The 22649-nt window shown below is 40.7% G+C and overlaps 1 protein-coding gene across 1 annotated transcript in view; it reads left to right on the forward strand.

Moving 5' to 3' along the window:
- The first annotated feature begins 2056 nt into the window (after positions 1-2056).
- Positions 2057-22649, forward strand: part of Prlr (prolactin receptor) — a 176683-nt gene continuing 156090 nt past the window's right edge. Inside the window, exon 1 of the mRNA XM_021208501.2 lies at positions 2057-2682. The gene's annotated coding sequence lies outside the window, so the exon portion shown is untranslated. The remainder of the gene's footprint in view (positions 2683-22649) is intronic.

The following is a 22649-nucleotide window of genomic DNA, read 5'->3' on the forward strand; positions in this document are numbered from 1 at the left end:
ACCGGGCATGCAGGCATTGTTATTTAGCTCCTCCTTGGGTGTTGCTGGTCTGCACCCAAGGCTAGAAATCACTAAGTCCAAGGAAAGTGAGTCAAAAAGGCTGTGGATGTGGGACGCTTTCCTAAGTTGTGAGTCATCCCAAGTGCCAGCTGAGCCAGGAACGATGTGCGAAAGCCGTGGAAGGGAACTCACAGCTAGGAAACAGGAAGGAAAAGAAATCCCTGAAGACTGTAAGGTTTTTGTTATTGTGGTTGGCATTTTACAGACTCCAGCAGCATTATAACTACTCCCCTGCTGAGCCTGGTTTACACTCAGGGAAACGCCTGCAAGTCGAATGAATAGCGGTATCCAAACCATTGCCAGTGTGTTACCTTCAACTGTGGAGTGAGGTCTTGGAGGCCATGAGCAGATACAGGGTCAGGACACAGCTGCATGAATCAGCAACACAAGACAGGAGGAATCCGCACGCTGAGGCAGATGCAGATCTAAGCAAACAGAGAACTCAAGGAAGGGGGGCCAATGGTTCCAGTGTCTGCAGAAGGAGAGAGTCACAGTCTAGCTATGGAACAAAGGGAAGCTGGGCTCACAGATGACTTCCCTCAGCATCTCAGTAACACTTGGGAGAGCGCAAGGAAATCCAGGACTGTGAATGCCCGCCCGTGGCTTGGGGACAGGGTATATGCACAGCAAAAGCAGAAATCCATGACCTTCTCTCCAAATAGCATGTGGATTAGTCACTTACCCTGTGCTGGAACCTACTTCTGCTATGGAGCAGGAGCGCAGACGTCTAGGAACCACAAGGAAAGAGAACAGTTTTCCATTGCCAAAGGTGATTCTCTCTCTCTCTTCTCATTATCTGTTAGAAAAGTCTAGGAAAATTACACTTTACTGAGTAACCCCCAGCCTTTCAAAGGTCACACAGAAATATAATCACTAACCTCTGGTGATTCAAGACGGTTTGGACACTTTCATAATATGATGATCTACCTACACAAGCATCCTGCTAAGTTTTGTGTTAGATAATTTTCCCCCAAATTCAGACAAATACACAAGTTCTAAGCATATCTGATAGGCAAGACAAGGATAGACTATGATGTTCAACAGGTGTTTTATTCCTTTTTTTTTTTTTCTTAAAATACCTTAAACTTAGCAATGGGTTCATTGGAATGTAACTTGGTCACTGAGCATGTCTATATTCTGCCTTTGGAGAGGACACTGGTTAGTTTTGAAGATGAACGGGCATCGTATTGTACACTCTCGAAGATAATTGTGTGCACTGATACACCTCAGTCACCAGAAGCCTGCACAGCCCGTGCACAGCAGAGACACACCCCACAGACTCTGAAAACCAGGTGTAGATCAGAGTTTAGCTTGTGCAGGACACGTGTGAATGCCTCTTCTAATGCAAGAGAACTGCCTAAATGTCATGGGATTTCCAGTAGCTTCCTGAAGTGCGGCAGAAAGCCATTGATGAATGTCATTTGCCAGTTATTGTAAAGTGTCAATCAAATCAGAGGAAGAAAAGGCAATGTTTCAATGATTTAAAAAAAAATTCAATAGCTTGTTCAAAATAACCACCCATTGTGGCCCTCTAACTTATCTAACAACGGGACACAGTGTTAATCGATGACATCAAACGTTGCTCACTTACCTGTTCAGAGATAACTATTTGATTCAAGTAGCTGTTGGTATTTGTTGTTTTAATAGTTTATTTTCAAGAGAACACAGGGAGGGGTGCAAGAGGAAATACAGTGTTTTGTTAATACCAAAAACATAATATAAAATAACATTCAGATGGTGCAGCTTATTTGAGGAGATACATTCTGCATTTGCGGAAAAGAGCTGACTCGGGTTACTGAGGATGTTGGTGTATCTGTACTATTTTGATGTGGCTGAGCATAGAGCCCTGGAAGTTCTGCTATGTTAAAAAACAAAAAAGAAAGCAAGGCGTCCTTTAAGGGTCCCTGCTTATTCTTTCTCGACCACTTTCCTCTGACTCCTCCTCCTTCCCAGGGAAGGTGTGATTCAAATCCCTGGAGCCCCCTCAAGTGTTGTCAAGCTGCTGGCTGCTAGGTGCTGCTCGCTGGGAAGTAAGGAAAGAAATTTGACACTGAATCTCATCTTGGCTACTGGGAGAAATACCATCTTTGAGGTCACAGGACTTAAAGGGCATTTCTAGTATTGTTTTGTCTCTTGACTGGTACAGTCTTGATGGAAGAAGGTTCCCTGATCATGCGAAACGGATCCGGGAGAAATCATACATTTCCTTGTCCACCTTTTCACTGCATTCTGAATCCCCCAACTATCTCCGTCACCTTGTAAAACTGGCAGGCTCTGGACCTTTTGCACGCTGGAGAAAAATCACTGTTTTGCCTCCAGCAAGGAACATGCATGTTGCAACACTGACTCCTCCTCTAGTGAAGAAAGAGTGAACAAGTGCACCGAGTTGAGCTTCTCATAGACACGCGGCTGGCGACTGCAGAGCAGAGGCTAAAATCCCCAGACGCCGGGTCTTCTGGGCTGGGCTTTCCCCGCCTTCCTGCTCTGTCTCACTCGCTCCTCTCCTGCGTTCTGGATTTTACACGGGGCTCAGGAAACAGCTTTACCTGTCACTGATAAAGCTCGCGTCCTTTGCAGGAAGTGCTCAACCCCTGGTATGGCAGACTTTTCTCTCCAGCAGAAGTGAGTACCCAGGGCAGACAAGGCTGCGCGTGGCCAGGGGTGGTGCGGGCGGGTGCTCTCCAGGGCCGCGGGTTCGAGGCCGCTAGTGGGAGCGGAACAGTTGGCTGCAGGCGCGGACAGCTTAGGGAAATGCCAGCTAGCAGTCAGAGCCCGCGGGCGCGAGGAAATCCCATCCCGTACTGTGAGCGTGCCTGAAGCCAAACCTTGATGTCCCTTTCGAGAAAAGCTAAATATATGCCAAGGGGCTTGGCCACCCACCCCAGCTTTTACAACTGCTCTCGGCGTGTTTTAAAATATACCCTGCAAGCGCGCCCTTGCGAACGAGTTTCGGTGGCGTGATGGTGGGGTTGCAGGTGGTTCGTGTCGAAATGAAAAGCTGGGGAGATAGCGGGAAGGCTGAACAGGCTCGGGCAGGAGACTTCGGTGGCAGTTAACTTGGGCAGTCTCCTGCCGGCTGCACAGCTGAGTGCCAGGTGAAGAGACAGTCACCTGAGCTCCCACCCCCACTCCCTAAGGCAGCTAAATGGTGTCTGGGCTGTGCGCTAGGAATTCAAGCCCTAGGGGTAGAAGCAAGGACACTGCTGGAGCAAAGATCACGGGATCAGGGAGCAGAGGATAGCCTCCCGGAACCCAGAGCTCTGATTGCTGAGGCAGGGGGAGGCAAGGGCTGCAGTTGTGTAGAAAAATATCCTGTTAGTGACCTCTACCTGTATGGTAGGGAAGCAACCCACGTTTCCTTAATAACAAGCAACTTGGGGTTTTCTGTGATCGAACTTGAAAATGCTTGCAACCTGTTATTAATGTCACGGGGTGGGAGCGTCCTTTAATCTTCATTCATGGAATTGGCTGGGAAAGATTTCCCACCGGAGTGTCTTGACCAATCCTAGCTCTGCCTCCCGTGGCACTACAATCGTGGGAGTTCACCTTCTCCTGGCCTCAGTTTACTGTGTGTACATTTAGGGAAACTGATCATTCTTGCTACAAGTGCTGAATGGAACAGAGGTGCTGAGTAGAGCAGAAACCGGAATATTTGGGGGTTTTTTTGTTTGTTTGTTTGTTTCAGTGGTTTTTTTTTTTTTCAAAGTAGGGGTCCTTTTGAGAATCGATTGTGACTCGTTTCCCCAGGGTAGAAACTGTACTTAAGGAACAGATGAAGGATTTTATAAGGACACTCTTTGTTGGCCATCCCTGAAAACCCCCTTGTCTTTGAGGATGCTGCATCAGGACATATCCCACCAAGTTTTTGCTGGCGGCTGTGCTGGATGTGGGAGTAGACTGGGAAGGTCTGAAGCAACCGCGCTGCTCGCCTTCTCAGAGGGGTCTCTGCGCTTCTAGGGGACCTCTTCTCTCAACTCTTAATGGCGGCGGACCATAGAGCAGTGGTTCTCAGCCTTCCCAATGCTATGACCCTTTAATACAGTTCCCCATGTTGTGGTGACCCCCCCCCCGCTATAACATCATTTTCATCGCTACTTCATAACTGTAATTCTGCTACTGTTATGTATCTTAACACAAATATCTGTGTTTTCCCCGCCCCCCCCCAACAAGGTCGAAACCCACAGGGTAATAACCACTACCCTGGAGGTTTCTGTCCACAAACAGCTCTGGAAAGCAATCTATGGGGGCGGGGGTGGGTGGTCAGTGTCCACAGAAACCAATGTCCTTCAGGGCAACTGGCTGGGAGTCAGAGAACAGGGCCAAGGCTTGGCTGGAGACTAAAGCTTGGTTTGCTCCCCAGAGTGTGGCTAGATACTTCGGGTATGTGTACTTTGTATAGAGCATTAAGCCTAGAACCAAGGTCTAGAGCATTAGTAAGGTTGGAGAACCACTGGTCTACAGCATCTCACACCTTCCAGTAACTGGAGTCTTCTGCCAACAGCTCAGGAGATGTACAGCAGAAAGCAGGAGGCACTGGGGCCCTCCAGGCTGTGCTTCGATTTGTAGCTACAATTCAGCGAGTCATTGGAGCTCTTTGAGACTCTCTTTTCCTGGCTGCAAGATGGGGAATAATTCTGCTTCTGCGCGTGGTGGCTGAATAGATACCCAGGTTCAGGGATCAACTGTTCTCATTAATTAATGTTAATGTGACGTTTGCAACACTGTGGCCACTGGTCTCATGGTCTTTGGAGCAGCTCACTGTCTATCCTATGGGGCTTTTATTACCAGGAGACTGAGTGACACCAGCTCATTAGTCTCCAAGATGAGAGAGAGGGATTCAGAATGCAGGGTCAAGTTTACTCTCTGAGCTTTGGTATGGCAAGCAAAACTCTGTGTATTGGCAACAAACAAAGCACTTTTCAGTTCGGCATGGATTCTCAGCCTTCCTTTCCAGACCTTTTTGGCCTATGATTTTTGAATACAAAATAGCCATCTTTGCCTATAGCTTTAAGCAATCGAGTATGAAACCAGACAAGTCCCCCAGACCTATCTCCGAACATACTACAAATTGTCTCTGTCGAAATAAATGGCTCTTTTGCTATGTTTCATTGCTTGGTACACAGTAAGCTTTCAACTCGACTTAGAGTCTCCTCCACCTCACTGGTCTCTCAGGTTCAAGTAGAGGAAAATATCAAACCTTAAAAAAAAAAAAAAAGAGGAAATTGCATGTGCACAGAGTAGGAAAGATTGATGACCTGCGTGTTCTTTTGGAGTACTTACATGCAGAGATTGTAATGTTGATACCCACCACTGAACCTTTGAATACAGCAGAGCGTATTAATCCTTCCATACAGAGCCTCAGATGATGCTCACAGGAACACTGAAGGTATGAGTTATCATGTTAAGTTGTACAGACCAGACGAGGAAAGTGAAGACTGCAAGCATTTGCTTAATTTACCTAGCCCACAGTTTGGTAGGAGCCCTGGTCTGTCTGACTTTGACATCCGTTTCATTTCCCATTATCCAGTGCTGCCAACCTTCCCAATATCAGAACATTACATCATGCCAACTGGACTTGGATTTGTTTTCAAGGGCAGGGACAACCACATGGGGTGGACGGTTTTAAGTGATGTGAACAGATACTATTCTTGTGGTACATATTAACAAACCACTTGTGGATACCATTTTTCCTGACTCTTCCCAAGCTCAGCTGGTAAATTCCAGATAGGTGAGTTTCAGTAGGAGTAGATAAGGCAGGGACTGGCTGGCTGTCATTCACTTCCTAGGCAGTTCGTTCAAGTTCAAAGAACTCTGGGATTTTAATTTTCTACTAGTTTTTGTGTTAAGACACTATTTACATTTGCTTCCAGGGTTAAGGATTCATTCATTATTCATTCATTCATTCATTCATTCATTCATTCATTCATTCATTCTGCTGTGCTCTACTGTGTGTGTGGTTACACAAGGGAAGAAAAAGCAGAAATCTAGCATTTGCGGAGCTTCTATGTAAGGAGCAGAGGTAGTTAACAGGTAGGTGAAGAAACACAGAGAGATCATTCAGGGTCTGGTGAGACAGCCCCGTGGGTAAAGACATCTGTCATGAAAGCCAGGAGACCCAAGTGCAATCAATGGAACCCATCAAATGTCGAAGGAAAGAACCAAGTCTACAAAATTGCCTTCTATCCGAAAAGTAAATGTTGTGGCTCACGGGCCCATAAGCATACATAGTACATGTACATAAATAATGATGACAATAAATAAATCTGTCTTAAAAGTCACTCCAGACATTGATAAAGTCTATAAAGAAAACACAGAGATTTCAGAATTGCATGAGGTTCTTGAGGACTTGAAATGAGGCTAATCCTTAGAGAAAGGTGATTGACTTGTAACAAACGCTCTAAATTCCAAACACGTAGCGCCCCATACACACACACACACACACACACACACACACACACACACACACAAAGCAAATTTGTTCCTAATCTTAGTTTGTGTATTAAAATCATAAACTTTATATAAACTGGTTTAGGTGTAAAATTAATTAAATTTGCCTACTAGCTTTTAATTTGTTTTAATGTGGCTTAATAGCAATTTTAAATCACATTACCTGGTGACTTACATTTGCTTGACACAGCACTACTTAAGACTCATACTTGATCAAGATATAATAAGAATATTCTCCTTCTACTTTCTCCTGGACATATCTTTATTTCTCTAGGTTTGGCTAACATTCCTCTCATGTCTTTCTCAAATTCAGTTACTTGTAAAAAAAAAAAAAAATCCCTGTCCCCTCCCTAATGCTCAGAGTATGCAGGTGGTACAGTTAAAGCCAGTCCCTTCCTATTGGTTTGGGATTTGATGAAATTAACTCTGTGACTGCATTTGTTACCAGGGTACAGTCCCTTGTATAGGGAAATCTCAAGAACCTCTTCCACAAAGTCCAATAACCAAAGGAACATTAAAAAATAATAATAATTTAAAAACTGGATTTATAGCTTTATCTTTAAATTGCTTCCTAAAGTAATGTGAATCTTGTAGCATTTTGGAAAGCCTAGGACACGATCACTAGAATTTCACGTATATGTTCTTGCTTGGGTCATCTCCAGTGTGTTTCTCTTACTGTTTCTCTTGATTAAAGCGGCTGGAACAAGAGGCAGCCTGGATCTCTAGAAGACCGGCTCCAGGAGTGTCACAGAAATCTGCTTTGGTTTCTTTGTTCCCTGGCTAAAATGACACTTGGGCATGTCACCGAAAGAAAGATAAAATTTGTTCCTGCAGTTCTGTTTACTGCAAAGGGAGGGATAGTGAGATGCTAGAATGGGAGGTGGCCTCTGCCTTGGGAGATTAAGCATCCAGAGTCTAAGATGGTCTCGTTTGCTGGCTAGTGTATTATGCTCGCTTTCTTTCTTCCAAAAATGCCAGAATAAGTTTAGACTTGACATAATAATGGCGCCAAAGATGATAATGGAGAAATATGCTATAAAACTCCATCCTGGTTATATCACTGATGGACTGAGCTCTTCTAGATTCTGTAATACTTACAGACACTTATAGACACTTACCAGCAAGGAAATATTTGCGTTATGTAGATAGAGCTGAACAAAATATAAAATGCTCGTTCGGGCATGTAAATAATATCATTGGCTCACAAATGTTCTTTTCCACTGGAATTCTAAATCTGGGGGGGGTTAAGTTTAGAAACTGGTTTGAGTTGAAAAAACTTCAGTAAATTTCAGTGAATCAACATCTATAACACACACATACACACATATATATTATATATGATATATTACTGTAATATATATTACATAATATATACTACTATTTTATATATTACTAACACATACATATGGGATATATTCTTTAGTATGGAAAGTGTAACATGAGCATAATTGGACAGTAGTAGTGTAAGAGCATATTCCCTGGTTATTAATGCATGGCATAAGCAATTAGACTTCAGGGATTTTGAAGGATAGGATACATACATATTCTATAGTTCATTCCTGATGGAAGTTGTATGTTGAGGATGAGATTAGACATCACAGAAGGAAATACATGAAAATGTGGGGCAATGGAAGCAAGCATGGGATGTTTACTGATGTGATAAAAGCATCAGGTCTAATTCAAAGACACATAAGGCAGAACGTGATCCTAGAATCGCCCGGAAAGCTTAAAAACTGGTAACGCCTCAGCCCTGTCTTTACAGCCTTCTCTTTTTCAATCCAGGATTGGAATCTAGCTATCAGCTCTCAGTGTTGGTTTATTTTGCTTTTAATTCCCTGAAGTGTTCTAATGTGAAGTCAGAATTTGAATACCACCACTGTACAAAATAAAGGAAATTCTTCCAAAGGCATACAGTGGACAAATAAGGAATGCAGTCTTTGCTTCATAGAAATACCCATGCATTTATACATAGACTTCCAAACAGTTAGCAGCTGTCATCCTGTCTTCTTGGATAATGCATCTAAAGCCTCATTTTGACTGGCCCTTTCTATGCCTTGTGTGCTTTGGGTGTGTGCCTCAGAGTCCATCCCAGTGAAGTGTGGGCAATTGGTAGCTCCTACTTGTTTTCATTCACCAGGATGTGCACAGGTCTTTATTGCCATGCCCACTAATATCCAAGGCGGTTTTTCTATAATAATCTGTAGCTCTTTTCATTTCAGTTTTTACAAACGGGGAAATGGATGTTAATGACTTGCCCTGGGCCATAGTGTTGGCTGGGATGGAGGTGACAGAGAACTAGCTTCTGAATTCTCCATATTGTATTAGGTTTCCAAAGTGAGAGTGCCTAGCCTCCTGTTAGTGACAGAAGCCTTTGTTTCTAACAGTGTCATTTTTTACATGAATGGATTTGTGTTAGCAACACATCAGTAGGTAAAGATTACAAACCTCCTTAAGCTGGCAGCACTGGGATACTATGGTTATTAGCGGCCAGAAGGCAGCCTGACAAGGTTCCAGTCATTACTCAAGTGATACTTGGTCATGCCTACTTATAATTCAAAGCTCTTGCTGTTGGAATTGAGGACTCTGGCTGTATTCTTACTGACTCCAGTGTTTCACAAACTTGCTGATTTCTCTTGTTGTTCCTGGAAAGGATATTAACCCCTTCATATACAAGAAAGAGAGGAAGAGAGAGAAATGAAAGAAAGAGAGAGAAACAGGAGAGGGAGAGAAATAAAGAGCCCATATCCTATAGCTGTACCTTTCACTTTTATTTTATTTATTCTTATATTTTTAGATTAATTTATTTCATTTTGTGTTTATGAGTGCTGAATGTGTATACATGTACCACGTGCCTGCCTGGTGCCCAAAGAGGTTTGAAGAAGGCTTAGGATTCCCTGGAATTATAAGCTGCCACATGGATGCTAGGAACTGAATCTACGTCCTCTGCAAGAGCAGCAAATGGTCTTATCCACTGAGCCATTGCCTCAACCCCAATTTTTATTTTATTTCATTTTTAAAATTTTCATTCAGTATATTATATATGATTATGGCATGTTCAAATAAACTGTGAATAGTCTCCTCCCCCACATACCTCCCAACTCCTTCTCCCCTACTTTCTACCCTTTGGAACCTTCCCCCCAATCTGTGATCTACATTCATTTCCTGTGTGTCCTATTGCTCTTCCTCCAACTCATCCTCAGCACCTCTTGGGATCTTCTCTTGGTCTTCTTCCTAGTCTCTTAGGCTTTATGCTATTTATACCTATACATAAAGCCTAAGATGGACAGACAGACAGATGAATACATTACAGAGTAAGATCAACACGAGAATGAGAATGTGTGGATTATTTTTCCCCCTTTTGAGTTTGGTTTTTCTTGTTTCACCTACACTTTTCCAGATCTAGCCTGTTTCTCACGAATTTCATGATTTCACTTTTATTTTCAGCTGAATAAAATATGTGTACATGCAGAACATTCTCTTTATGTATCTACTAACTTTCACCTAGGTTGGTTTTACTTCCTTGCTCTTGTGAGTAGAGCATTAACAAATATGGATATGCTATTCTCTCTGTGAAGACTGTGGAAACCTTTGTGTATATGCCCAGGGGTGGTATATAGCTAGGTCACATGATAGTTATATTTGTAATTTTTGAGAAATCTTCAAATCGATTTGTACACCCACCAGAGATAAATCAAGTTCTTTATCCCCCCTCCGCCCCACACACAGTATTTATTGTTAAACTTCTTGATGACAGACATTCTCACGTAAGGTAGATAATGAGATGTTATCTAAAAGTAGTTTTGTTTGTTCGAGACAGGGTCTGACTATGTCGCCCTGGCTGGCCTTGAACTCACAGAGACCTTCGTGGCCCTGCCTCCTGAATACTGAGATTAAAGAAAGACATGTTCCACCATTCCCAACACAAATTAGTTTTAGTCTGCATTTCTCTAGTTGGCTAATGGTATCGAACACTTTTTAAAAAATAAGAATTAGACGTTTGTGTTTCTTCTTTTGAGAATGGTCTGTTAATGTTCTTAGCCTCCTTGCTGGCTGGCGGGTCATGGGGAGTTCTTTATTTTATGTGTGTATAGTGTTCAATTTTGCAGGACGTTTAAATTATGGATATTAGTTCTCTTGGCAAAGTTTCTCTCTCATTCCGCAGGCTGTTTGTTTGTTCTTCAAGCTGCCCTTAAAAGAGAGAGAGAGAGAGAGAGAGAGAGAGAGAGAGAGAGAGAGAGAGAGGACCTTTTATGAGTTAGTCCTTTGCCAATGGTGAGACTGGCGTTTCTTCTAAAGGATGTTAGAAAAAGGCCAGCCTGTCACAAGAAGGATGGTGGACTCTTTAAAACAGATTCTTTAAGGCAAGGAGGCAGGTCAGTTCACATCAGCCTCAAATGCTTCTCTTTTTTTTCTCTTTCTCCAAATCCATTACTACGTAAGAACAATTGCCAAAAGCTTTAGCCATGGCAAAAAGCAAGCTCTAACCCAGTGGTTCTCCATACTGATTGCACAGGAAGATCACCTTGGGAGCCTTAAAAGTTACTCGTAGGCCCACTGAGTAGGATTCTGGGAATGGGGCCTGAGAGTCTGTGTTTATTTATAGTTCTCCATGTGAGGATGACATGCATTCCTGAGAATTGCTTCTCAGCCATCACCCAAATCTTAATTGCTTGTATCTGTGTCTTTTATTGCTTGTTTTAAGTCACATGACTGAGAAGTCCAAACCACCCTTTCCTGTGGCGATTTCATTATTCTACTTTTAAACTTGTGTGAATATTTTTTGTTTTAGGTTTTCGGGGTGTGATTTTTCAGCATAATATTAAGTTTTCTCCCTTTTTAAGCAGACTCCTACCTCAGAGTCACCCCAAATGACCTTGTGATGAAAAGTTCTTATATATAATTTGAAAGCCAGATTGCCAGTAGGTTAATAATTATGAGATGGCTATATAAAGGTTGAGCTTGCCTGCTACCCAGGTATTGAATTTTCTCAATTGCTGAGTTGATCTTTAGTTGCTTTCATGTCATTATCAGGTCAATTAGTTCCATTCTTAGCATACTCACACCCTTATTAAAAGTACAATAACAGTGAGAGTTTCCAAAGACTGTCATGGACAGGTTTTACCAAGTTAATTTGGCCAAGAACTAACTAGGTTGTATAATGATGTTTCAGACCTGGGAGGGGGAAAAAAAAAAATCACTGGATTTTCAGAGACTTCCTGTAACAGTCTAGGCAGGAAAAAAAATATGAGAATTCATTTGGAAATAGTCAATTTCAAATCACCCTCTATATCCAAGACTTTGGGATGCAGAGAGTAATCCTAAGACCAATTATCCACACTCTAGCTGAGTCTGAGACTCCAACCCTTCTCAAGAAGTTGTGTTAATGTAAATAGGGATCCATGGCTTCAGACTGGACTTGACAGGAGAGTGCAAAGATAAGAATGATGAGTTGTCCTCATCTCCCCTGATGCTCTGACCTTGCAAGATTAGTAGAAAACACAGACGCTGCTAAAGAGGCTTCAGGGAGGGAGATGGACAGAGCTCTGTTGCTTACAAAGCAGTGGAAACATCTGACAGTTTTTTTCTCACTCACTTTCCATTTGGACAGGTTCTGCAGGCCCATGGTTAGAGCTAGAGATGGAATAATGGTAATTGGGGGTGGGGGGAATTTATACTCCAGTGATAAAATAATATAGATCCACATTTTTAAAAAAATCGCAAAAGAAGGTAATGCTAAGAAGAAAAAGAAGACAAAGTACAGGCACTAGAGGATTAGGAGTTTCACTTGAAACAGGCTGCATGAATGAGTTGCCCTCTCTTGGGATATGTATTCTAATTATCAGACCAAGGCCAAAAAGAAAACTACATAAAATTCTGAGAGAAAGATGGTTCCAGGAAGAGGGAATATCAAGCGTATGGCTTGTATGAGCAAAAGAAAGAGGCTAACGTGAGTGGACTCCATGGGGCTGAGACAGGTGTGGAAAGAGTAACAGTGTCTGGGATCATGGGACAGACTTGGGATTACTATTAATTGCTCTGAAGGGATCACTGGGAGATTTCCAGGCAGGGGGAGAATGGGATTTAAAATATAGTTTTAACATCACTGTGGTGATGGACTGTGAACCAGACACAAAGGGACCATGGGCTGTTGATATACAAGCCACCCAGAGAATAGGTGGTGGTAGAGAAGAGGGTGTCAGATGGAGTGTACAGTTTCGGAAGTCTGAACAGCATAACTTCAAAATATCCAGGCTGTGCTAACAAACCTAACCTTGTCTCATATAACTGTTCCCACCCTAGCCCAACTAGGACCATTGAACTAGATCCAGTGGCACATAGGACGACTTAGCAACACTAGCAATGTGGGGCTTCTCCTCTTCAACCACAAGGAACTAAATTCCATCCAAGGAGAAGTTTCTGGTTGCGGCTTGTTACCTTCTGACTGTCAAAATTCCATCCTGTGTCAAGACCAATCTCATAGGGTTTGTGGTTTTGATTACGGTGTTTCTGGTATGTGCTGGAGTGGTCACATTCAGACAGCTAGCTTGTTTTTTCTGAGGATTTTGACAGTGGTTGTATTTACCAACTCCTCAACTATGCAGTTGGTCAGTGTCTCCATATACATGCTAACATTGAGATGGCAAGTACTTAAGGAGCCCTTTCTATCTGAATGTTCTTTGCATGCCATGTTTTAATTAATTCAATCATCTCATTCATCCTTATGATAATTGGGTATTCTTGATGTGGTTTTACAGATGAGGACATGAGACATAGTAAAAGACATTTAGTCATTTGCCCAAGATCCCATGGCTGCCAAGTAACAAAGCTAGGCTTTGCACTGGACCTGGTTATAAAGCTCTGGGTCTCAGCCACTGTGCTGTGCCTCTTGCCCTTGGTTCTCCTTCATTCTTTCCTTTGCAAGGGAAGCTGTCACCAAAGCATGGCTTCTTCCTTCAGGATGTACTTCACCTGGCAGGGCTTGAAGAGATTGGACAGGACAGCTCCTCTCCAAGACAACTCCAATCTAACACACCTACCATCCACCCAGACAGAAGCATGTGCCTTCACCTAGGTCTGGACACAGTTGCCAACACTAAGGGCCTCTTGCTACATAGTCTTCTTGTCCTCAAGCTCCTCCTTCCCATCCCTCATAGCTCCTGTGTTGTGCCCACCTTCCACCTCCGCAAGTTTCCTTGGTCTGAAAAGACAAAAATTACCTATGAGCCATGCCAAGTGTTCGAGTTACTCCCTAGGGCTCATGAAACTTAAACGACAACAACAACAACAACAACAACAACAACAACAACTCATTAATTTTGTGGTCATCACAATATTTGTTTTTAAAATAGTGGAGGTTTTCCTCCAGAGTTTCATTAGGAGACATAAAGCAAGCCCAAGGACCATGATGGTTCCCCTCTGTGTTCTTAACCTTCCCCTCTACATTTGCTGCTGGTGAATTTTTCTCTCAGGGGACCTGACGTTCCAATAAACGGCATGAAAACAGCAGTCCTTTCCCTCCTCCTGGTGATGATAATAAGAAAGGATTTGTAGAACTGGGGGTTATACAAAAAAAAAAAAAAAATCAATTAAGATCTCTTTAGTCTACATAATAAACTCTTCAGCAGTGACTGTAAGGTAGTAACTGTCATGGCTCATGATGCTATAAGTTTAAACTCGATAAATATTTCAATAAAAAAGTGATAACAATCTTTTCTTCTGCTGCAACCGCCATAGGGTAATTTTTAATAGAGACTGATAGGCATTACTGGGAGTGTGAATGTTAATCAAATCATTCATCTATTTGTTTGATTTTTCAATAAAAGTGTTATTAAAATGTCATCTAACACATATCGCATATTTCTCCTAATTTAATTAACTCCCAGATTCAAAACTGCAAAAGAAAAAGGAAAGTATGTTTTTCATTAAGTTTTGAAGGTTTCCCTGGCAGAATCAATTAATTAAATGTTAAAAGCCATTTCAAATATTTGAATATTCTCCAAAATACTACAAAAGCCTTAATTTTCAAAAAATTTCAACTTAAAGTCATGAAGTTCTTTCTTTATTGGAACACTTTGTATATCAAGTGTAGCTATGCCCTCGGGTATCTCCAAGTCATTCAGGGATCAGAGCAACATGACAGCTATCAGAGGCTCACAGAATTAATTCCATCGTCTTGCTCAGCATTTGACTGGATATGTCTGGTGTCTCTTTTACTAACTTCTGATTTGACCTTTCAGATGACTTCGTAGACATCATACCAGTGTTCTTATCTGTGACTTTTAAATATTTAGTTTTGCTCCTGGCTTAAACTAATGGGGCAAAAAAAAATGCATGAAAATTGTCTTTAATTCTTATTCTCCAACCTTTGCAAAAATTTCAAAAGTTCCTGTATGAGAATATGAGTCAAATCCTCTTTTAAGTCATCCCACTTCCAAGATATTATAACTCCATGAAGCCAAAGCCCATGGTTGATACTACTACCAGTACTAACTCATCACGGTGCTGAAATTCCCCTTCTAAACGTAAATATATTATTTAGTGTGGTTATTTGAGGATCAACTGAAGTATTTTCAAAGAAGTACAGTGGAAGCAATGAAATGAAATGGGAAGCCCACTTCTGCCTTGGTGGCCATGAGCTATCAACAATAGGTTTACAGAAATTCCAGTAGGTTTGCTGAGTCCTGGGATCTAAACCTGCTAAGACTCAATCATATTCAGAGACTTCAAATTATTATTATTTATATTCCCTTTTGGTTTTGAAACTGGTACATGAATCCATTTTCAGAGGGCTAGTGGTAGATGTCCCTGTCATTGTGAGCATTGGGCCATCACATAGAAATACCATAGTAGAAAAGGACCACGTGGATCATAGATGCAGAATGCTGGGGAGAGTTGAAAAATCAGTCATTGGGATTACCTACTTGCTAATATATGGAAGAAGGATTAGAGAAGGCAAACTCTGCCCTGAAGGGAAATCTTAAAATGTTGTTTGCATTTGTAGCACAGTCTCATTATCTTTATCTATGACTTTATGTCAATCATATGCTTCTTGGCTGGCACCACGACATTTTAAGATACCCAAGAGCAAAACTGTCATGGTTTCTGAGAGCCCACTATTTCCTTAGAGTTCCAATGCTCATTAAAGGTACAACTTCATAAACATTGCAAACCACCACAAGTCCCAGATAAGGAAGCCAATAGCTGTCCCTGTGACTGGAAGAGATGAAAATTGACAGAGTCTAAGATTCAAAGGCAGAAAACTGTCTTTCCTGTTGACCTCCATCCCAAGTTGGACATGGCTGTCAAACACTAATGACCAGTTGATTGTATGCGTATCTTCTGTAAGAATTGCTTTGGGTTTTATATGAAGCCTGAGGGATGAATTTACCTCTTTATCCTAACCCCTCTCTGCTATTAACATTCTCTAGTCTAAAAAGAATTTCTTTTTTCTTCTATTCACCCCACTGTGACAACCCCAGATGCTCCAAAGTCCTCTTTGCTTAGATTTCCTCACAGTTGTTGTCTGCATTTCTCTTTAAAGTGCTCCTCCTATGAACTGAATGTTCCTAAAAATGTTCCCCCCCCCCCAAAAAAAAAAAAAACCTATAAACCATACAGGGCAAGAAAGAAATGCTCCTGGAGTTTTCATATACACCGCAAGGCAACTACCTAAAATAGGTGAGGGGAGGGTTTCCTAGCAGTTATAAGGGGGAGCATGTTTGAATAGGTGAAAATTCCCATCAGCCCTTGCAGTTGCTTCTCAGCTGACCCTATTAAATACAGTTGTGATAATGTTTTCTTGGGATCCAGCTAAGTTTTATAAAGTAAGCCCTCAATGTCAGAACCCTTATTGCTAATTCTGATTACCACAGACTTAGGCTTTTCCAAGGACTCCGAACTGGCTGTCAACGACAGACTCCTTTGTGCAATTGCAAGAGAGTCCATTGGCTAGAATCAGGCATTATCTTTAACAGCAATAAATTTTAAGGGATGACGTTATGGAACACGTTAGTGATGTATGGAAATGTTTCTAAATTTCTTTGGAACCTTGGGCTCATGGTTTGTAAAAAGCGAACAAGCCTACACTTGCATACCAGAACAATTTTGAGGGTGCTGTAATCTCCAATCTTACTTTTCTGTTATTGACCGCTGCTCCATGAGAGCCCCAATAGTTTTAGCTGTTTGCTATACATATGAAGAAAGACCCTGAAATGGTGCTATGGCAGGTAGTTTGTTGGTTTGTGCTTTGTCTGCTGAGCCACCGATGGCACACTTTCAAGGCCATTGTTCTTGCTAAATATTTATCTGGAGAGCTACATTATGAATCTTTAGAGTCCAAATCTGATAACTGTGCAGGAAAACTCCTTGGGAGATGATGGGCTAGAAGATTACCTCAGTATAACATCTCCATTTGCCCTACATTTGATTCCAGCAGGCAAATCAGAGCTCGTTAGGCAGTGTATAATTCCCAGAAAATTGAAGGCAGAAGCACCTGTTCTTCCTCTGGTAAAGCCAAGGTAAATGCAAAAACCTCAGAAATACAGCAGTACCTCTGGCAACAGGCACAGTCGAGAAGGCTGGGAAAAGCTCATGGCTGGTGAGAGCAAAGCTGGCCACTGGAGTGGGAGAGCCTGTTAGACTGGTCTTAGACTGGACAAAGGCCTGAGCGGCCAAAGGCAAGGCTGTGCTTATGGAAACTGAGCCCGGGGCAGTGGGAACTGAAAACTAACTCCACAAAGCAGAAGTGTTTCCATTTGTGAGAGATGGAATGATATAGGGTTTGTGACTCACTAAACCATCCAGAAGGCCAAACGACTACAGAGAGAGAAACTTGGATTCCTCTGGCTGTTAGGTAGTCATCAACTCAAAGATGGACTTGTGCATTCTCACCACATACATAAACTACATAAGGCTGTAGCAAATGCATGTACAAACGTAAAACAGCTTCCTGTCACAGTAGTGGTTCATGGAAATTGTCTCAGCAAAGTTACCTTGACTAAATCCTTTTCAACTTCCCTTCCTTTAGAAGCAAAGGGCCTCTGATGGAGTGCCATTATTGCATAATGTGATAGATAGCTCTGATTATGCAAGTAGCAAAGATGTTATTCAGTTGTCATGTGTTATGCTTCTCTAAGAATCTTTCCTCAGTATAAGTAGGCAGCAAGTGAACGCATCCAGTAAATAGCAAGCGCACACTGAGCACGGAAGGTTAACACTGGCTATTACTGCTGGCAGTAAAAGACTAAATCCCCAAAGAGTCTCATACTGCTACCATGCATTGTTTTTCTTTTTTCTTCTTTCCAGTGTCAGTGGATCAAATCCGAGAAGACCTTATGTGTGGTAGACAAATACTCTAATCCCAACTTATACCCCTAGACACTGTCATGGCTTTTGTCCCATCAATCTTGGCAGGAAATTTAAATCTTTCTAAGGGATTTGGTGTCTCAGAAAGCATAAAGGTATTATAGTAGTTTTAATCTCAAATGCACAGCTCTCTGCCTTCTAATTGATATCAATCTGTGAAGGATGAACCAGGTAGGGTTAGAAAGTAGCTTGTCCCCTCTTGTCCTATAATGATGGCCTCTATACTCTGAACAATATTTGACAAAGATTCTGGGAATTCTTCCATGAGTGAATATTCTTTGAGAATACATGCCCCATTGTGTATATTAGGAACAAGAACGACACAATAGTGTAGTAGTTTCTTAAATCCTTTTCCTATGTAAACATTTAGGCAGTGTAACTATTGAGATTATCAAAAATGTGTACAAATTAATCCTGTGCTAATTAGCTTTACTGTGAAAAAACTCATACCAACTGAAGGAGGTCATCATTTCTGAAGGCTGGTTTTTAATTCTTTATGGATAAAGCATTTCTAGAGTAAGAAAGTATGGAGTGTTGATCTAGACACCAGAAGTCCTGTATTCTAATTCCATCTTATTCTGCGATATTTCTTTGTATGAATTTCATTCCTCAATAATACAATAGTTATGTTTAGATGGGAATCCCAGAAGTGGAAAGAGCCAAAGCTAGCCAGAAAACTTGTTGACTTGCTTGTCACACTGAACTTCACAAAGCATTGTTAACTTCACTACTAAATCTGTAAAGATAAGAGGTCTAGCAAGTGGGATTGTCTTCATAAGATTATTCATAATTACTCCTCTGGTCAACATTCTGCATCTACCAAGAGGTGATATCTAGAGAATTTCTTTCATCCTGTTTAGCATGGACATAAAAGATTAAGAGTGCTCTTTATCTGTCCTAGACTGGAGTCATTACGTTTTGTTTGAAAAAAAAAATAATTATATTTTAGAATTTGTAGGCCATATGACCTTGATTGCTCAATTCTGCCCCTTTCGTTCAAAAATAACCATGAACAATGCATAAGTGATTGTGAGTGGCTCTTTTCTCAAAAAAATAATAAGCAGAGCAAGATTGCTGTAGACTGTAAAACTCTCTGAATCCCAAGTATCTATCTATCTGAATTCGTAGCTTGACTTATTGATTCAAAATTAAGTCTAACCTGTTAATATCTAGTCTATAATCATTGAACACATTTCTATCATAAATGACCTTATCTAAATATTTGCTTAATCTATTTGTACTTAATCAACATTAACAAATCATGAATCTCTTGTCACATATGGATTTTTTTAGAAGTTTTGCTTGCTCTATTACTTTTGTAATCAATAACAAACATACCTTGACATAGCAAGTGTTTTACGTTAACTCTGCTGGATTGTATAACAGATCCTCTTTCATTTTCACAGCTCTGATTTTAAGAGGCTTTACATCATTGTAGTATTGGAAAATGATTTATTTAACCTGACCTTTTCTATCTGTATACCAGACATATCTTATGATAGCTGTTCCTTTCCATACCGAATAGTCCTAATTTCTGATTTGTCCTTAAATAACCATACTTGCTCATCTCTATGCCTCTTATCACTGAGTCACATTAGACTTTGTAAGTTCTTGAATTGTAACAGCTATTCTAGAACAGTGTGATCCAGGTTGGTCATACCAACTCTTTCTACTAATGGAGAGAACCTTTTGAGAAGAGTAAAGAACAAAAAGAGAGTCAGAAGTGTGAAAATGGGGTAGAAATTGAGAAAGCACAAAAGAAATTTGAAGATGCAAAATGAGCTATATGAAAAAAAGGCATTGTCTCTTCTAAAAATGTTCCGCGCTATTAGCCTGTTGGTAATTCCTTTAAATTTCAGTTGTGACCACGGCTTTCTAGAGTGTCAAGAAGATTCAGAATAAAAGTAACATCCTCCTTTGACAACTAATGTAGTAATTGAGAGTAAAATCTCTGCTTATTGTTGGTCTCTGTCAAATTGCATGCCAAGAGTTTACACAAACCACATTCCTTCTGTGGGATGAGAAAATCTAGGACATATTTTAACATAATGGACCAAATAACTCTGTTACCCAGATCTGGGAAATTTTACTTTGCACTGGTTTCTTTCCCCTGCCCTCCTGATCCAGCAGGAAAATTTAACCTGCATTAACTGAGCTGGGTTATGGAAGGAATTATTCTGAATTTCAAAATTATAGTGTATCGTAGTCGTCATTGGGAAATATCCTGTGAAATGAATAAATCAAACATTAATCCCACTTGTAGAAACTGTCCCAGGTACTGGAGAAATACTAATGAGCTGGGGGGGGGGGGCGTCTCCATCTATACAAAGTTTATGAAATTGTAAAGAAACAGACATTAAACACTTTCCCTGGATAAGGATGTAACACTATTGTAAGGAACTTGTGTAGAGCATGCAAGCCCCACCCTGATACACACAGGCATGCAAATCAAGTGCATTACTAAGTGTGGTTAGGACAATGTAAGCATAGCATATTATTATCTCAGAGAGCAAACCTAAACCAGCAAAGACAGACCTAAGTTCGAAAAAGGAAAGAATTTGCGCAGTTACAGGAAAAGCACTTTCAGGGTCACTGAAGTAGAGAGAGCTTACACGTATGTGGGATGGAAGAAACGGTGTAGCCGACCCAAGCTGAAATCAACAGTGGGAGAATCTGGAGAATGAAAGCACTGTCCTGACACTGAAGCCCTGAAGCTATACAGAAAGCCTGTAGTGTGCGTACAGTAAAGGTATAACATGAACCAGTTACTAGATACTTGAAGAACCCCCTCACATTGTTCTGGATAATATTTTGTGATTGAGATTGGATTCCTATGGACTAACTATGAGAAGAATATTAGTAAGGAAGATAAATGGCAAGACTAGCATCTGGGGAGGAGGAGAAGGAGGAGGAAGAGCAGCAGCAGCAGCAATATAGATTTTGAAGTGATGTAAGCCCATTGGACCACTGTGCTGTTGACATGGTTCCTTTGGGAATCATGCAAAAAATGAATGGTGTACCACATGCATCATTTGACGCCCCAGAGAGTATAAATATTTTGGCTTCTCTGGCACCTATTTCAGAGGACAGGGAGAAAAGAGGCTTAACTATACTTTGCTTAGGAAGTCTGTAGATATGGTCTTCCTTGATGTTTATGACCCTTTCTATCTAGACATCTGAACTCTCTGTGTCCTCCAAAATGGGCCAATTCTGAACAGCATGTGCTGAGTGTTCTTTTGATCTTTGAAACTGAGTTTCTGGCTTTTGTCTTTGTTTCTGTCTTAGGCTACCTTCCTACACATTTTGCGTCAGAATAGAGTCTTTAACCCTTGCTTTCTCGTGACTGTTTGATTTTATTTGGTACTTTCAGGAGAAGGAAGAAGGTAATTTTATGTAAGAATAGAAATGCTAGCTTTCCAACTTTTGACAAACTATGTCCCTGAAATCAGGAAATGATCAGAAGGATGGATTTCTACGTGGGTTTAAAATTGAGTGGGTTCTTGTACTAGCATTATGGGTTATTTAAAAAAATAGCATTATGGGTTATTTCAAAAAAAAAAAAAAAAAAAAAAAAAAGGCAGTGCCGTTGATTATACCATTCACCCAGAAAAACATTTACAACTTACTTAAGATACGATGTTTTTCTTTCTTGTTAAAAAACATTTACTTGCAAATTTGATGATCTTTTTCTTGCTAGTATTCTCTTGCAGGTGCATTCCAATGTGGGTTTGTAAACTTAGAAAAGCATGTGCATGTGTGCATGTTGACTATTGCATTGATATTTGGATGCACAGATAGATAGACGACCATACATACATAGAGATATAAAACCTCACATGGATTACTTGACTGGGAGTGTGTTAAACCTACAGGTTAGTTATAAAAACTAATATAAAGATCTAGTCAGCCCATCAGGGAGTAGTGAGTAGCTTTCTGTTTACAAGAATCTTCTTTTGCATTTCTTTTGAAAGCTTTATCTTATAGGTAATCCTATAGGTCCTGCATAGTCTTGTTGGAACATTTTATGGATTTTGGGGGGTTTTGTTTGTTTGTTTGTTTTTCGAGATAGGGTTTCTCTATGTAGCCTTGGCTGTCCTGGAACTCACTTTGTAGACTGGGCTGGCCTCGAACTCAGAAATCCGCCTGCCTTTGCCTCCTGAGTGCTGGGATTAAAGGCATGCACCACCACGCCCAGCTCATTTTATAGATTTTTTTTCCACATCTTCTCTCTGGTACTGTGAGATTTTATACATATGTGTAATATATATATATATATATATATATATATATATATATATATATATATATATATATTGTATATAATAATATCTATATATATATATATTAATTTATACATATTTACTCTCTAGCTAACCACTGGTCATAAATTATGTCTCATCTTAAGAAATCAATTTATCATGTCTATAAATAATGATTTTTCTCAGTCTAATTATTGAGTCTAATTTTTATCTGGTATTTAGGTTATAGATCTAAATATTAAATATTAGCAATAAAATTTTACAACGAGAATAGTAACTTTCTCTTCTAATGTTAACGTCAATAAGAATGCTTCTGGTGCAGCATCTTTAATGTTTTGGAGATATTAATAAGCCTTGAGTCTGAGCTTTGGAATAAAGAAACTGCCTTGACTGACATTAACCACTGTTTCTTCAATGTATTTTATCAGAGACATGTTTTCTGTCATTCTGGGTCAGTTATGACAGCCAAAATTATGTAAACTTGATTCACCTCTTTTTATTTGTTTCCCAGTCTTTCCC

Source organism: Mus pahari, chromosome 11 (assembly GCF_900095145.1).
Source record: "Mus pahari chromosome 11, PAHARI_EIJ_v1.1, whole genome shotgun sequence".
In the NCBI taxonomy this organism is placed as follows: domain Eukaryota; kingdom Metazoa; phylum Chordata; class Mammalia; order Rodentia; family Muridae; genus Mus; species Mus pahari.